This window comes from Canis lupus, chromosome 5 (assembly GCF_011100685.1).
Source record: "Canis lupus familiaris isolate Mischka breed German Shepherd chromosome 5, alternate assembly UU_Cfam_GSD_1.0, whole genome shotgun sequence".
Lineage (NCBI taxonomy): Eukaryota > Metazoa > Chordata > Mammalia > Carnivora > Canidae > Canis > Canis lupus.
Window position 1 is genome coordinate 38,935,127 of NC_049226.1, and position 17,647 is coordinate 38,952,773.

Consider the following 17,647-nt stretch of genomic DNA (forward strand, 5'->3'; position numbering starts at 1 on the left):
TCCTGCACTAGATCATGCACCGGAGATGCTCAGACTTGAGTTAATCCCTCACGCTCCCAGCTTCCCTTGCAGCTAGAGTGGTCATGTGACCCACTCCTGGCCAATGAGAGAAGACAGAGGCTATCCTGGGGGCTTCTGGGAAAGAGTCACCTGCTATAAAAAAGAAAGGAAACGCCCACGTGGAGGAGTCCTCTTCTGCCATGCTTGCTGCCTCGTTCTTGATTGTTTCTGGAAGCAACTCTGAATAAACAGGATGCTTGGAGCTGTGGCAGGATAGACAGTGGGACTTAGGTGAGCACCTTCTTATCTCAAGCCACCGTGAGTCAGGGAGCTTGTGACTTTCAAGTAAAAACAACCTAACTGATGTTCTTGCTCCTGTCTCCTTTTAGTTTGTGCCTGTGTGCATTTTATCAAACCCAAATCCATTCAAAACTTGTTTCCTGTAGCAAACTCTGTTTGTTCAAAAATCGTTAATGAATTTCCCGGTGAACCTATAATCAATGATTTGTACTTTTCGTAATGTTTTCAAAGGTCACCTTTACCATATATTAAATTCCTATTCACTAGGATCTCTTTAAGCCTCAGATTCCTCATTAACAAAATAATAATAATAATTAATAATAATGATAATGTCAACACATAAGGATAGAGATTATGCTTGCAAATTTCTCAGCCTAGGTCCTGACACATAGTAAATTATAATATATCATGTCTATTATTATTACTCATTACCATTGCTGTTATTATGTGATTTCTGGTCATAAGCTTCTTTATTGGTTTTGTTTTCTTTGTCTTCTGTCTGTGGCTACATATTTTCAATATATACAGTTTTTCGTATGAATGGCAGTTAGCTTTATATTTGGCAAAATTATGTTTAAACTCTTTTTCTTTAAATACAGTGTCAGGAAAGGAGTGGTATTTTTGAGCTTTCCCTATTTCAGATAAGCACTTTTTTATGATAAAATTTAGCATTTTTATTTTTTATTTTATTTTTTAAAACGATATTGTTTATTTAAGAGAGAGTGAGAATGAGAATGCAAGCAGGGGGAATGGCAGAGGGAGAGGGAGAAGTAGACTCCCCACTGAGTAGGGAGCCCAATGCGGGACTTCATCCCAGACCTGGGGGTCACGACCTGAGCCAAAGGCAGATGCTTAACTGAACCACCCAGGTGCCCTGAAATCTAGCACTTAAAAAAAAAAAATACACACCTACCTATTGCCTACTCCCTCTTTTTAGTTGCTGTACATAGTAAAGTCTAGAATTTTAGGCCCATATCATTATAACTAAATATTGCTTTTATGTTAAATACTTCTCCTCTAAGAATAATTTTTGACATTTTAATTTAGTTTCGAAACCAGATTAAACAACTTACCAAACTTGAATTCATGTTTATGTGTTGTAAATGCTTATCACAGCCATTCATTCTTTTCCATCAAGATGTTATATAGTCTCAAGGCTTCTTTTTGCATCTTCTCAGAGATGAATGCAGTACATTTACATAACCTTTTTCAAGAAGGAGACATGGGCAAATGTTACTGACAAGTTCTCTTGCAGAGAATGTCTTGATGTTGTCTTCATATGAAAAAAAAGAAGAAAATTCTTGAATCACAATAAGAAAGGAAAAAGTAGAAAATAAGGTCAAAGAGAATGCAGGAGAGGTGAAGTGCCCTGATTATGTAAGGGCCTCTTACGCCTTTGGAAAGATATGGGCTTTTACTGGGAATACTCAGAAGGATCATCGAAGAGTTTTGAGCTGAGGAATGGAGTGTCATCTTTTCAGTTTTGGGTTTTTTTTTTTTAAAGATTTAATTTTTAAGTGATCTCTACATCCAGTAGGTTTCAAGCTTACAACTCCAAGATCAAGAATCGCACACTCCACTGACTGAGCCAGCCAGGCACCACTAACTTCAGTTTTTAAGTGATTCTTCTGGCTACTGTGATTAAAATCAGCAAGCAGTGCCTGGGTGGCTCCATTGGTTAAGTGTCCAACTCTTGATTTTGGCTCAGGTCATGATCTCCGGGTGGTGAGACTGAGCCCCATGTTGGGCTCCATGCTGAGTGTGGAGCTGCTTAAGATTCTTTCTCTACTCCTCCCTCCACTCGTGCTCTCTAAATAAATTAAAAACTATATAATAAATAAATAAAGTAGGCAAGAGGCATTGTAATAATCTGGGCATGAGATAAAGATGCTGGCCCCAGAGTGGTAGCAGTAGTTTCTGGGTCTGCTTTGAGGGTAGAGGCAACTGTATTTCCTAAGGGATTTGATGTCACGAGTGAGACAGGAATAGTATGGCTCTGAGATTTGGGACCCGAACAACCGAAAGAACAGATCTCTCATCAACTGAGAAGAGGAAGGCTGTACCTCAAGCCAGCTTTCAGGAAGGGGGCTATTAGGAGTTCAGTTTTGGACATGATGAACTGTGCACATCTATTAGACATTTAAGTGGAGATGCTGAATGGGGCATTGGATTATATAAGCCTAGAGTTTGGGAGAAAAACTTGAACATACAAATTTGGAAGTCATCAATATCTAGATGGGGGGATCCCTGGGTGGTTCAGCGGTATAGTGCCTGCCTTAGGCCCAGGGCGTGATCCTGGAGTCCCGGGATCAAGTCCCACAGCAGGCTCCCTGCATGGAGCCTGCTTCTCCCTCTGCCTGTGTCTCTGCCTCCCTCTCTCTCTCTCCCTCCCTCTGTGTGTGTGTGTCTCTCATGAATAAATAAATGAAATCTTTTTTAAAAATCTAGATGGTATTTAAAGCCACGAGCCTTGGTCAACTCCAACGGTATTTTTTTTTTTTTTATAGCTCCCTACATGGAGTTATTTTCTTTGGATGCGTGTTTGAATGAGAATACAGGTTTGAGATTTTGGTTTTTTCAAGACACTAGGTCTAGAAGGGAGGAGAATTTTTCACTGGTCAAGGTCCCAGTCACTGCCTACCCTAGCTAGTGGAACCCTTTCTCAAATCCTCAGCTGGAGGGCAGGCTTACCCATACAGCTCTTGGCCCAACTTAGTGGGAAATTCAGTCAGCTAATACAGTCCTGGTGACCAAGATGGGAGTTGTCTCTGCACCCCTCCTGCCTGATACTCCAAAGCTTCAAAGTATCAAGTACTGGGACCCCACAACCCAGCATGCACTGCTCCATGGCTCCCCTACAGCGCACTTGGGGACTTATCACCCACCACAGCCAGACCCTCTGACCTGCCTTCTGCCCTGCTGTTTTTTTCCCTTTTTCCCCTCAAAGTTACTTCTTACGAATTGCCAAAGGTTAAACCTGTATAGTAAATAGATGCCTCCCCAGGCTCAGAGTATGGGGTGAGATATGAAATATCTCCCTACCTTTGTTTCAATGGGACTATTACTCACAATGAGGTAAAGTCTGAGCTAGCCAGGAGGGAAAGCCCGGTTGGCTTTTCTCCCTTAGGCCCCATCCACCTCACTCCCTGTTCAGGCTTTGGGATGTTCATCAGGTTTAGCTTTAATCTCAGTCTGTCTTCGAGAAGAGTTTAGTGGCAAGCTGGAAGAGATCCATAGAGAGCTGCTAGTCTGATGCCATTTTAAGCCATTTCAACTACAAAATAAAGTCATCTAGCATAGAGGTCACTTAACATTGTAAATTTCTAAACTCTCATCACCAAAACCAGCATGCTAAGGTCAACAGAGAAATTCCAAACAGTGATAGTAAGTTTCCTCTCTTAGATCCCTGGACATTTTAAACCTATCTCATTTATCTCTCTGGCCATAAATAACAACCAGTTCACTGTTGGGATTCTGCTCTCTGGGGAGGTGGGGGGCAAGTCTGTATATATTTTCCCAACAAGGTATAAGTTCCACAGACAGAAAGAAAAATCTTTTTCCCATCTCTAAATACATGCATAAATATCCACTGTAGGCAACCTAAAATTAGAATATGCAAATGGTTAAGGAGATTTGGCCTGGGTCCCATTTCTCTCTTTCTTCTACCCCTCTACCTCAGTAATTAACATTTCCTGGGCTCATCTGTTACCCGTATTTAAGATGTCCACAGCCCTCACCCCTCTTCATGACCTCAAAGCCAGGAGAAAGCAAAATGCTCCTCTATCACCCTTTTCTGGGCTGTGGCTACCAGAAGAAAAAAAAGGAAAAAAGTCAGATCCACACTTTATGGTTTAATGTGTTGCTCATCTAGTATAATTTTCTCTGCAGGATGCAAACCAAGCCCAATAAATAACGGATTAATGGATAAGGAACTCATGATTAGAGTTCACCCTTAATCAGAGGCTTGCCAGAGGTGTTCAGGAATTGTGTTGCTAAGAGCCTGCTTGGAGCTGAAATTACCATCCTCAAGGATTTATAGTTGAGACACATAGTAACAAAGCCAAATGAAAGCAAGGTCAAGGCAGCACCAAACAGGGAAAAACTCAGAGCACAGATTAAAATTATCTTCCTCTGAGTTCCTAGAGTTTTACTTCTTTTGACACCCCCTCTTTTGTTTTCATGACAATGCTTTTCTCCTACATGAACTTCACAGTACCTCCCGGAAGCCCATAATGACGCCTTGCACAGAGTCATCTGCTATGACATTTATTGAATTGAACAGAATGGACTTGTAACATTATAGATTAGCACATATGTGTACACGCATGTCGTCAGATTTTCTCCAATAATGCCCAAGACCCAAGAATAAGAGGAGATTTAGAAGGGGTTCTGGGGAGACATTGATGGGGTTTGGTGGAAGACCCAGGCTACTGGGCATTATGTAAGGCATCGTGGAAATGTTGATCTTGAGTCAAGAAAGGGAAAGTGAAGAAAAATGATTTCAGAGGTGAAGGAGAAGCTAAGGAACCAGAGGGGAAAGGGGGAAAAGGATTTAATAGAAGTAAAAACAAGAAAGATGTTGAAGATAAGGAGATTGGAAGCAAATAAAGGAAGTTCAGAGCCAAGGATCCCAGAGATCTCCAGAGCTCCAAGTTGCAGTGAGATCTCCTGTGGGAAAGACATGAGTAATACCTCCTAAAATGGTCAACACATGCACCCTGCGGAAGGACTGTACAGAAGGGAGCTGAAATGGAAACAGAGGTCAGAGAAGGTCAGAACCCTCTCTGATCAAACTATTGTTAAGAATCACCCAAGTATGAATGGAGGTGGTGGGATCATGATAGGAGGTAGGAGAGGAAGGTGGCAAAATTAAAACCCACTGTTAGCTTCTATTTCAAAATGTTCAACCAAGATCTTCAACAGACCATTGACATCCACAACAAGCCACTGATGCCCAAATCCTCTGCACCTGCATTTTTAAATCTTTCTGTAAATTAGTTAATATATAATAATACTGCAAAATGGAATTTGTTTCTTGGACCCCACGGGGGAAGAAAGGAATTCTTAAACTTTACCTGTCCTACAAATAGGGAAAAGTAGGCACTCGTCAAAAATGGCAAAACAGGATTATGGTGCAGAAAATTCTAGAAAAGAACCTCCTAAAGGGACATAATAATAGTTCTGGTTATCACTGCCAACTGTACTTAAAAGAAGTTATTTTCTGGGGGCCTGGATGGCTCAGTGGTTGAATGTCTGCCTTTGGCTCAGGTTGTGATCCCGGGGTTCTGGGGTCGAATCCTGCATCCCCCACAGGGAGTCTGCTTCTCCCTCTGCCTATGTCTCTGCCTCTCTTTGTGTCTCTCATGAAAAAATGAAAAAATTAAATCTTTAAAAAGAAAAAAAAGAAGTTATTCTTTAAAGTAAGACTTTTTCACAAGTACTTGCAACAGATGGTCTGTACTTCATAGTGGAAGTAGTACATCATGACCGTGAGCTAACGTGGGGAATCTTGACCCAGCAGTGATGCCACAACTTCCCATTCTGCCCACCATCCCCTGTGGGAAAGAGAGCACTTTTTTCTACTTAGAGTTGAGCCCCATAATCTTCACTCTTTGCCAGAGTCAAAAGTGAGAGTGTTTCTCTTTAGCAACAACCTTTGGAAGAAGGCTTCAACTTTGTGGATTATTATCACACAGCTGTTTTTAATGACTTTATATGGGGAATCTCTCTTCAGCTGGATGTTTGTACTGGCTTTTTTGCTTGGGAGCATGTGTCAGGGTAGAAGTCACTGCTGGGGCACTGGGACAGTGAAGCCCTGGGAAAACAAACTTCCTCTCCAACCAGACAAGTCTTTTAGTCTGTGAGTTGCAAAGAGAGACATTGTGTCCCACCTGAGCTCCAGCAGGACCACTGGGGAGTGTGACTCAGAGGCACACAGTGAGAGCAACCATATCACAGTTGTTTAGCGAAAACAAGCAACACATGTTCCCTGATCCAGAGGAGAGCTGGTAGATGGAGCCAGAGAAGCCAGCCTGTTCCCACCATGGTCCCCACTTTCTCCAGTGACTTCACTTCCCTCCTCCAATGGAACACAATGTTGCTTCTCCCTTGAGTTTTCTCAACTGCCCTTGTCTCTCCACTTCAGAGTCTTCCCACAGCTTCATCACTTTGCCCCTCCCCACACCAGGCCTGATCCTTCCAGTCCCCTGGAAACAGATGCCCACATATTGGTCAATACTCTTAAACCCATTTTCTCTCAACCACACACTCATCCCTCTTCTCTGTCTCTAAATAATGTCCAGGGCTTCTATCTTTTAAGAAAAGTAAAAGCCCACCTTCAGGGCAGCCAGCCTATAAAATCGGGATCCTCTTCCCTTCTCAGGCTCATATGTGAATGACTGCCTGGGATAATAAAGCATAAATATTTGGATTTTGTCCCCAGTTCTGGTTCCTGGCACACAGCTCCTAAAAATCTTGGACTTTCCGGAGTTACAAGAGTGTCTTTGGATGCTAGTGATACACTGGAGGCTGGGAGACCTCAGATAGCTTTAGGATGGGGGCTGAACACCAGAACGATCAAGGCATGATTAGAAATTTGGACCTGTAAGCCCCAACCTTTGACTTCTGAGGAGAGGAGAAGAGCTGGAGATTGAGTTAATCACCAGTGGCCAGTGATTTAGGCAACCATGCTTGTGTAATTAAACCTTCATAAAAACCCCTAAGCAGTGGGATTTGGAGCGATTCCGAGTCAGTGAACACATTCCAGGTGCTGAAAGGGTGGTGTACCTGGAGTGGGCATGGAAGTTCTGGGCCCCAACCCACATGGCTGATCCTACACATCTCTTCCATCTGGCTCTTTTTGAGTTGCATCCTTTATCATCAACCAGTAATAGTAAATAAAGCATTTTCCTAAGTTTGGTGAGCCAATCTAGCAAATATGAAACCCAAGGAAGAGGTGGTAGGAACCCCGGATTTATAGCCAGTTGGTCAGAAGTCCACGTGATGGCCTGGGACTTGCAGCTGGCCTCTGCAGTGAGGACAGTCTTGTGGGACAGAGGCTTTACATCTGTGGAGTTTGGCACTAACTCAGTAGCTAGTGTTCAAATGGAACTGGGTTGTGGGTTGGTGTGAAAAAATCCCACACATGTTTGGTGTCCGAAGTGTTGAGGCTTTCAAACAGCTCAGAAGGCCTCTCTGCCTCAGTCCTCTTCAGTCCTCCCTCCAGCTGCCAAGTCTCAATGATGGTGAAAACCTTTCTCACCCCATCGGGACCTGATCTCCGCCTAGAAACCCGTATCCTTTCCTGCATTCCTGACTCTGATTTTGGAATTCACCTGGCTCACTTGAGAGCTTGACTTCAATTTATGACTGCTCTACCCTCAATTTTGGTTTCCCTGTTTCTAATCATTTCTGACTAACCCTGGTGTCATAGAGCAATAAGAAGTAACTGATACTTTTGACATGGCATCAGGCAACTCACCAGGAATAACAAGCTTTGCATAAGTCATGTCCCTGTTATCGAATGTTCATTCTCTCTGAAGGGACCTCTTCCCCCCTCAGCCCTCCCCTTGCTGCATCTTCCTTCTGGTCCAGTTAGATGTGTTCATCCTCTGGTCTGATGCCTCCAAATATAGATCACCCTTCAGAGAGAGACCACCTGATTTCTATGACATTGCCATCACATACCACCATGGATATTTGGGAAATCATTACATTTGACTTAGACTGAAATTATCTCTCAAACTGGCTAAGCCTATGAATCGGGAATGCAACTCCCCCATTAAAAATATAAGTCACCCATTCTTCTCCTCTCCTCTCCAGCTGTCATCTTTTATCTCTCCTCTTCTCATTGCAGCTTCTCCAAGTACTACCTCAATTCACAATCCCCAATCCCTCATTTCTCAAGCCCTTCTCAATACATTCTAGTGACTTTCATCCTCCTTACTCTTCCCCTGCCCCACAAAAACTCCTCCTAAGGCTATCAAGGACCTCTTTGTCACTATAAGCATAACATTTTTTAGTCCTTCATTTTATTTAATCTCCCAGTAGTGTTTGATAATGTTAATCCTTTCTCCTTGAAACACTTTGTTGGCTTCCCAGACATTTTCTAGGTACTTCTGTGTCTCCTCATCATGCTCCTGTCTCCAACCAATTGAAGCCATGCCTGTGGCTTCAATCCTCACCTATAACTATACCTTAAGTAGATGACTAACACATCTAAAACAGAGTGTTTATTTTTTTAATAAAAAAATAAAGTGCCCCCCTCAGTGCCTGTCAACCATTCACCCCCATCCCCCACCCTCCTCCCCTTCCACCACCCCTAGTTCATTTCCCAGAGTTAGGAGTCTTCATGTTCTGTCTCCCTTTCTGATATTTCCTACCCATTTCTTCTCCCTTCCCTTCTATTCCCTTTCACTATTATTTATATTCCCCAAATGAATGGGACCATATAGTGTTTGTCTTCCTCCGATTGACTTATTTCACTCAGCATAATACCCTCCAGTTCCATCCACGTTGAAGCAAATGGTGGGTATTTGTCATTTCTAATGGCTGAGGAATATTCCATTGTATACATAAACCACATCTTCTTTATCCATTCATCTTTCGATGGACACCGAGGCTCCTTCCACAGTTTGGCTATTGTGGACATTGCTGCTATAAACATCAGGGTTCAGGTGTCCCAGCGTTTCATTGCATCTGCATCTTTGGGGTAAATCCCCAGCAGTGCAATTGCTGGGTCGTAGGGCAGGTCTATTTTTAACTCTTTGAGGAACCTCCACACAGTTTTCCAGAGTGGCTGCATCATTTCACATTCCCACCAACAGTGTAAGAGGGTTCCCCTTTCTCTGCATCCTCTCCAACATTTGTGGTTTCCTGCCTTGTTAATTTTCCCCATTCTCACTGGTGTGAGGTGGGATCTCATTGTGGTTTTGATTTGTATTTCCCTGATGGCAAGTGATGCAGAAGATTTTCTCATGTGCGTGTTGGCCATGTCTATGTGACTAAGACTGACACCTCTAGGCCTCTCCTCTGAGCTCCAGTCCCTTATTTCCATATACCTGCTTGACCCAGCCTCACAAAAGCCCCCCAAAAATCTCCTCACAACATAAGCAAAAGCAAATTCATTGCATGTCAGTTCATCTCTTGGCCAGAAAGCAATGGCACTTTTCAATAGGGATAAATTTAAAAGAATTTAACAACCAAAAAAATCCATACTATTTTCCAAGGTGTAAAGTAGTAAGAGGAGGAAAAGGAAGCAGACAAGGGATAGTGAACTGGAGGAAAATGTACCCTGATACCCTTCTCCTTCTTCCCTGTGACCTCCTGACCATTGGCAAAACTCAGCCAGAAACCGGAAAACATGGGAGCCTATTGAGGCAGTCCATACAGGTCAGCTTCCTGGGGCTCAGATCCGGGTGAAACAGAGAAGAACTGGAGGGACACGTGAATAATAGCCTGATGATCTTCCCACTAAAACAAGTTCTCTTCCAGAATTCCCTCCTTGGGGAATGGTGCCCCCATCCATTCAGTCAATCAAAGCAGAAACCTAATACTTTCTTGACACTTCCTCTCCCTTTATTCTCCATATTGAAGCCATCGTATATCTTAGTAGGACTTCTCGGAACAATATGTGGCCTCAACTGTTTCAAAACACACCACTTCAGATTTACATGTACACCTCTTTTATGGCACTCATTGCAGATATAATGTTACATGGCTTGTAAGATTGTTTTACTGGGACTTTTTTCTCCCGTAATCTATAAACTCCAGAGAGTTTGACAGAGACTATGATTATTTTTGCTCCAGTCTCTTACCACAGACCCTGACATGAAGTGGGTACTGAATAATATTTATTGAACGGAAACATGTTAGAATTTGCAGGGATATATGGATCACATAGTCATGTTTTATCATCAAGAGACAAAGCTGGAACCCAGCGATACTAAGCAACTCATCCAACAATTCTAAAGCAATTTTTTAATTGTCTTACTATAATAACATTCTAAGTATTAGGTCCTAAGGATCTTATAAATGTAGCAGGAGTGGCTCTCCATGTTCAAACACCAACACGCAGGAAATCTCCTTTCTCTATTTCCTTTAGGTTCGGTGAAATCCAAGTTTGAGCCCTGCTACAACTCTATTGATAGAGAATTCATTCAAGATTCTTCTTCCCAGACTTGCAACAGAATAGGGAAGGTTTGTGCAATATTGTTATGATAGAAAGGGCTTCTAGTCTCATCACTACCCTGCTGAAACCCCCACTGTCTGAGTCAAATTTGTTGAAATTTGGAAGCTCTCTGGCATCTCTTCCATGTCATCTCTGGGTGAACTTTAGGAACCAATGCCTGGACTGGAAGTCTCAGAACCTAGAGTCCAGCCTCCCTAAGTGTCCTAAAAAGAGTTCCCTTACTCCCTGCTGTGTCTTGACACTTTAGGAGGAGGTCTGTGACTTTGTGCTTTTATCCCACCCAGTCTTTTGTCCTCTCCTATCAGTAGGAGAATACTGATAATCTCACTTCCTCCCACTCTCCTTTTCTTCTGGTATTCCTCAAAGAGGATTCCTTAAGCGGAATTTCATCAGTGAGCTCAGGATTTAGCAAAACAGTATCTGGAAAGGAAAGTGGCCTACAGACCACTTCTGCTAGAGTCTCCTTTTCCAAATAGGAGCACAAAAGAGCTCTTTCCTTTGGTGGAATGGGCGTGTGGGCTGGAAAAACAGGACCAAAAAAATAATAATAGTAACAATTGAAGCCATGCCTGTGGCTTCAACCCTCACCTATAACTATACCTATAAGTATTTCTTATTTCTTAAAAAGCATACTGCCACAGTAGTATTATTTCATGAAACCTCATGGCAGACTTGTGCTGTGAAGACTGTAGTCTCCAATTTTCAGACAAAAAAACTTCAGAAACTAAGAAGCCTTAAATAACTTATTCTTGTGCAGCCCAACCGGTACATGTCCAAGAAAAGATTTAGGCTGAAAATCTGACCCACCTCAAGCCTGTGCTCTCTCTTTTGGTCTAGTAGCTTTGGGGAAATGCAGAGAAAGAAAATGCCAGGATAAGGCATGGTGGGATGAGCCTAGGGTGGAGAGTCTAAATTAGAATTTCCCTGGTATAGAGAAAAGCACAGTAGAAGGCAGCTTATTTGAGGAACAGAAACAAAAAAATCTGAATTATCAAATGGGGACATTTAGGGACGTAGGTATCCTTGGGCTTCATGCTCTGGGTCTTGGACTTTCCATCACAAGCCATTCAACTTGCTCCAAAAGGCAAGATGTATTTCACAGCAGTACTTTTGGGCTGGGATTTCTTTTTTTAATGGATTCCAAATGAGAATCTTGTCTTCTTCGTGGGACAATCTCTTGTTTTAGTGCCAAAGCTTTACTGTTTGATGGAGGAAATGTTGTCAAAATATGGTTCCCATTCCATAGTCATCAGAAAACACATGGGAGAGATATATAGACTTCCTGAACACACACACACACACACACACACACACACACGAATAACTTTCCTAAATAATTTGATGATGACATTTGGAATTGATCTCATACATATTAAACCCTCTGAAAAGTCCACATCTATGAAGAGAAGCTTTAAATAATTAGGTTCCATTGCCTACAAAGGTCAAATACACCCTCTTGTGGTAAATTGGCATATTTTATTTGCACATGATTTCTATATAGAGCTCCTGAGATGATAGTTTGAAGAATAATGAGCATTTGAGAAGAAACAGTGAAAGTTATAGTGCATTTTTTAAAATATCAATGATACTCATCTTAGGTCATTCATAACCTCCAATTTCCAGATGGAACGCTTAGACTCAGAAGACTCACACAGCTTACCCAATGTAACCCAACTAAGGAATAGAAAAGCAAAGTGAAGCAAAGACTTTGAATGCCCTGCCTCTCTATTACAATAGATCTACCCCTAGGAAAAATGATCCTTAATAACTATGACCATTAAGGGGCACTTGGGTGGCTTAGTCGGTTAAGCATCCGACTCTTGATTTCAGCTCAGGCCATGATCTCAGGGTGGTGAGATAGAGCCTCAAGTCAAGCTTCATGCTCACTCAGTGTGGAGTCTGCTTGTCTCTCTCCCTTTGCTCCTTCCCCAGCTGTCTCTCTATCTCTCAAATAAATAGATAAAATATTTTTTAAAAAAGTTATAACCATTAAGGCTGGAGACCAGATGACATTGCTAAAAGGTTAATGCAGTCATGTAAAGAGTGAACTGTCATAACCCAGGAGGTGGTCAGTAACCCAGGATGAAGGACACCATCTTCATTATTTGGCTTTCCAGCTAATATTTGCTGCCCATCTGTCAATCACTTATGGAGCCAATTGATCAACATGTTTTGAGTGCTTGATATCTGCTAGCTGTCCTCAAAGCTAATGATAGAGTGATGACTGAAACAGGCAAGACCCCTCACTTCATGAAGCTTACATTCTACATAGTGTAGAATAGCTTTCCATCACTGTGCAGTAAATTACCACAGATTTAGAGGTTTAAACACCCATTTATTTAGAGAGTAGACTCTGTATATCTGAAGTCTGGATAGAATCAGCTGGAGTCCCTGATTAAAGGCAAAAAAACCCCACAAGATATCAGCTGCCTGTGCTCTTGCCTGGAGGAAGAATCTACTTCCAAGTTCCTTGGGCCATTGGTAGAACTTAGCCCCATAGGTTTGTAAGACTGAGTTCCTCAATCCCCTGCTTGTTGACTGACCTCTGTCAGTTCCTAAAGGATTCCCACATTCCTTCCCAAAAGGCCCCCTCCATCTTCAGTCCAGCAGTGGCACATCCAGCCCTGCTCATGCTTCGCCTTGCTCCCCTTCTGCCCCCAGCTAGAGAACACTCTCTGCTTTTAAAGGGCACGTGTGATTAAAGTACATGGATAATAATCTCCCTTTTGCTATATGACATGATGCAGTCATAGAAATGACATCTCCTCATATTCCCAGCCTTGCCCACAGTCAAAAAAAATCAGACAAAAGTGAGGAGCATTTCTTAGAAACGTGCCTCCTGCAGTAGGTAAGAGAGCAGAAAGACAAGAGAATAATAATTGGTTATGAAGTCTAAGGAAGAAAATAAACAGAATTAAATAGGGAGACCTGAATAATGAGGTCAGTAGGGAGACTTGAATAATGAGGACAAGTAGTCACAAAGCAAACTGCAGGAAGAATGTTCTAGACCAAGGGTAGTTTTCAGAAATGCCCTGAGACAGGATAAAGTGTATACTCTAAGAATGGAAAAAAAGCCAACAAAGGAGACAGCAGTACAAAGTACAAGATAAGGAATCAAAGCAAATTACTTCATTCCAAACAGACTCATGCAATCAGCAGAGGGAAGCTTTCAAAGAACTTTATATTCTCAAGACATTTAAGGTATTACAAAGAAAGAGAGAAAGAGAGAAAGAGAGAGAGAGAGAAAGAGAGAAAGAAGAAAGAAAGAAAGAAAGAAAGAAAGAAAGAGAAAGAAAGAAAGAAAGAAAGAAAGAAAGAAAGAAAGAAAGAAAGAAAGAAAGAAAGAAAGAAAGAAAAGAAAGAAAGAGAGGGAGGGAGGGAGGGAGGAGAGAAAGAAAGAAGAGAAAAAGAAAGAGGGAATGAAAGAAAATAAAAGAACAGGCATTTGTGAAATAGCATTCATTCTTGCTCTTCATTCTATAAAATATTATATGTACACATAGACATTAAACACCACACACCCACACACACACACACACACATAAATGAGGGGTTTTCTATCTTCCCAATTCATATAGGCATCGTCTGTTCTGCTATGTGGATCTCAGCTGTAAGAACATTTGAGCCTAGTTTTTTGTCTTCGATAGTGGCACTGTAATTACCTTTCCTGTCTATCCTGTGTTTGTGCTAATTTTAGAGTTCTTCTTGGGTCCATTTCAGAAGTGCATATTTCAATAAGAGACTTTCTGTGTTCTCTAGATTTTAAAATGTATTGCCATATTGTTGTACATAATAATATCTAGTATTTCTTTTAATCTATCCCATATTTGTATCTCCTTTCTTGTTACTATCATGGTATAATGTTGCTTTCTTGCTTTTTATTTAATCAGAATCAGCAGGGGAATCTCTATTCCATTAATCTTTTCAGATACCAACTTCTGCTTTCATTTCAACTCCTCCTTTATTTTCTAGTGAATCAGTATAAGCTTCTATCTTTATTAATACCTACCTTCTGGTTTCATTTGGTTTATTTTGTTTTACCTTTCCTAACTTCTGAGATTGTAGCCTTTGTCCATTTCAGCTTTTTTCTTTTTTTTTAAATTAAAAGAATAGCTATACAATTTTCTGAAAACTTTAGTCTGGTTTTATAATGAAATATTTTCTTTGTTATTATACCTGAGAATGGATTGTGTTTAGTTATGATTTTTAATTTGGTTAGGAGGTTATTTCTGACAGTATTCTGCGATTTATTTAAAAAATGTATTTTTGGTCCACTTTTCATTGTTGATTCCTAGTTTCATTGGATTGCGATCAAAAGAATGTGGTTTGGTCACTTTCTACTTTGGTAAATTATTAAAGTTTTCTTCTGATCCAGGACCTCATTGAGCTTTTATAAGTATTCCACAGACATGAAAGGAAGAATCATATTTTCTCCTCAAAAAGTGTCATGTTCTCTATCAGTATGTATGAGTGTATACAAAATAACCAAAGTTTGATTGTATATTACCTTACAGATTGTGTTGTTCAAATATAATGTATAGCTGCTGACATCTTCTTATTTGATTTGCCAGATTTTAAAATTTCTCAAGATAATTGCATTTTTTAAAAATCTTTTTGTATTTTTAGTTCTTTAGACACTCTAATATTTATTTTTCTAAAGATATTTTTTATTTATTTGAGAGAGAGAAAGAGCACGCACATGAGCAGGGGCGGCAGAGCAAGAGGGAGAGAGCCCAACTCAGGACTCAATACCAGGATTCTGGGACATGACCTGTACCTAAGGTAGATAGATGCTTAACCAACTGAGCCAGCCAGGTGCCCCTAGACATTGTAATAGTTAATAGATGGTACTGACATGATTTGTTTTCCATCTAGACAAAAAACCCAACTCATTCCATACACAGTAATTTATTGCATACAAATTAAATAAGTGCAAAAATAAAAATCACTGGAAGAAAAGCCAGGAGAATATAGCTCTAGAGATCTTTCCAAGGATTGCTACAGAAATCCAGACTCCATAAAGACATTTTGGCTATGTAAAAATTTTATGCTCTCTATGACAAAAAAAATAAAAAAAATAAAAAAATAAAAACAAAAAACCCCCAAAACACTATACATAAAGGCCACAGGCAAGTGAATACAGGTATGATGGCAGAGGTTCCTAGGAAAATCCCTTTGGAAATTGGGTTCATCCTGCATAGGCCATATTGCAATATGCTCTTTTCTCTTTGGTCACTGATTTGTTTAAATGAGTTGATGCCTGTAGGTCTTAAATATAGAATGACCTTGTGTATCCTAATTAGCTAGATTAAGTTTAAAGTTCCTATCTGCCATGTTTAAAATTTAAGACAGAGGGTGGTTTTTACCAAAGTCCTTTCAAGGAACCAGTAGTTTCAAGCTGTGAAGGGCTATTAGTATGAAAGAATCACATGCCGCTTGCAATTAGGAAACCCCACAAAAGTGAGGGTTCCAGCAACCCATTCCCAAGAACAGCCAATCTCACACACACCAAGTTTCTGCTTGTAACCTTTGTACCAGCTGAGAATTGTTAGCAAAAGAAATGAGGGGAGAAAATCCATTGCTTGAGGTATTACAGATTCAGAAATGTATCTGAGTCCCTCTCCTTTGTCAGCATGGTGAGAAGTTGGAACCCCTTATGGCTGTTGAGTTAGAGATCTTCCCCTTTCTGCTCCATTGGGACTAAGAAGGAGAAATAGGGCATGGAAGCCTACTATTTTTGCACTCATACTTGAGAGTCTAGTTTCTCTGTGTGAGAGTTATTCACAAGAAAAAAGATCTGGTCATGGACATTAGAACTAGACCCTGCATCTCTAATCAAACTAACAGAACCAGTAAAACATGTTGACAACTCACATAACAAGGGGTTAATATCCCCAAGATCAAAAAATCACCTGTAAGTCAAAAAAGAGAAAGCCAGTAAGTTGATCGAAAAACGTCCAAAGGCTATAACAAAGCAAGTCATAGAAGAGGGGATACAAATGGCCAATAAATTTAATAAAAGATTCTCAACCTCACTCACGGTCAAGGAAAGACAAATAAAGCAACGATCCAATACTGTTGGGGCGCCTGGGTGGCTCAGTGGTTGAGCATCTGCCTTCAGCTCAGGTCATGATCCCGGGGTCCTGGGATCGAGTCCCACATCAGGCTCCCTGAGAGGAGCCTGCTTCTCCCTCTGCCTATGTCTCTGCCTCTCTCTCTGTGTCTCCCATGAATAAATAAATAAAATCTTAAAAAAAAAAATCCAATACTGTTTTTTTCCCCTCAAAATTGGCAAAAATTAAATACACTGTAGTATCCCCTGCTAGAGAAACTCTGAACAAATGGGTACTTTCATACATTGCCAACACAAAGTATAAATTTCTACAATATCTTTGCAAAATATTCTGGCAATACCCATTGTAAGTTAGAATACAGAGACAGTTATCCCCACAATCCCACTAATCCCCCCTGGGGGAATGCCTCTATAAAAATAAAAGCACCAGTGTGCTTAGAGGTACAATGTCATTGATTGCAGCAGCATCTTCTACAAACATTCTGGGAATAGCCTGAGTATCAGTAATTAGCGGAATGCTTAAAACAAGCATGATTCAGGTGTATGGAGGAACAGTACGTGAGCATTAGAAAGGGGAGCTAGATCTCTATCTATTGTCCCATGTGGGTCTCCAAAAATAGTTCTCTAAGAATATTAATTAAAGAGAAAAGAAACTACTAAATCAAACACAAACAGGAAAGAAAAAGGAAATATATAATATTAAGAGGAAAGGAGATATAACAATATATAGGAAGAATAATAAATTTGTGAGAAGAAACTATGGGAATTTATCTATACACACATGTACAATAGTATATACACATATACACCCTTTGAAAAGCTGATTTCTGCAAAAGTATAAATTACACAGATTCACTCCTTTCAGTGGTGGAAAACCCGAACAGAGAAATATATTTGCAAGTATCTTTTAAAAAGTTATCTCCAATATGACCCTCAAAATGTGCAGGATCAGATGGAATAGGGGCAGAATTTTAACAAGCATTGGAAAACAGCTCTGTAAATTGCTATGTAAATTGATGTGGAGCAGAGGCAAGAAATCCCATTTGGGGAAGCTAGCATGACTCTGATACAAAAATCTAGCAAAA

The 17,647-nt window shown here is 40.7% G+C and overlaps 1 long non-coding RNA gene across 1 annotated transcript in view; it reads left to right on the plus strand.

Moving 5' to 3' along the window:
• Positions 1–160: 160 nt before the first annotated feature.
• LOC119876272 overlaps positions 161–17,647 on the plus strand; it is a 35,348-nt gene continuing 17,861 nt past the window's right edge. Inside the window, exon 1 of the long non-coding RNA XR_005358879.1 lies at positions 161–291. This is a non-coding gene — a long non-coding RNA (uncharacterized LOC119876272). The remainder of the gene's footprint in view (positions 292–17,647) is intronic.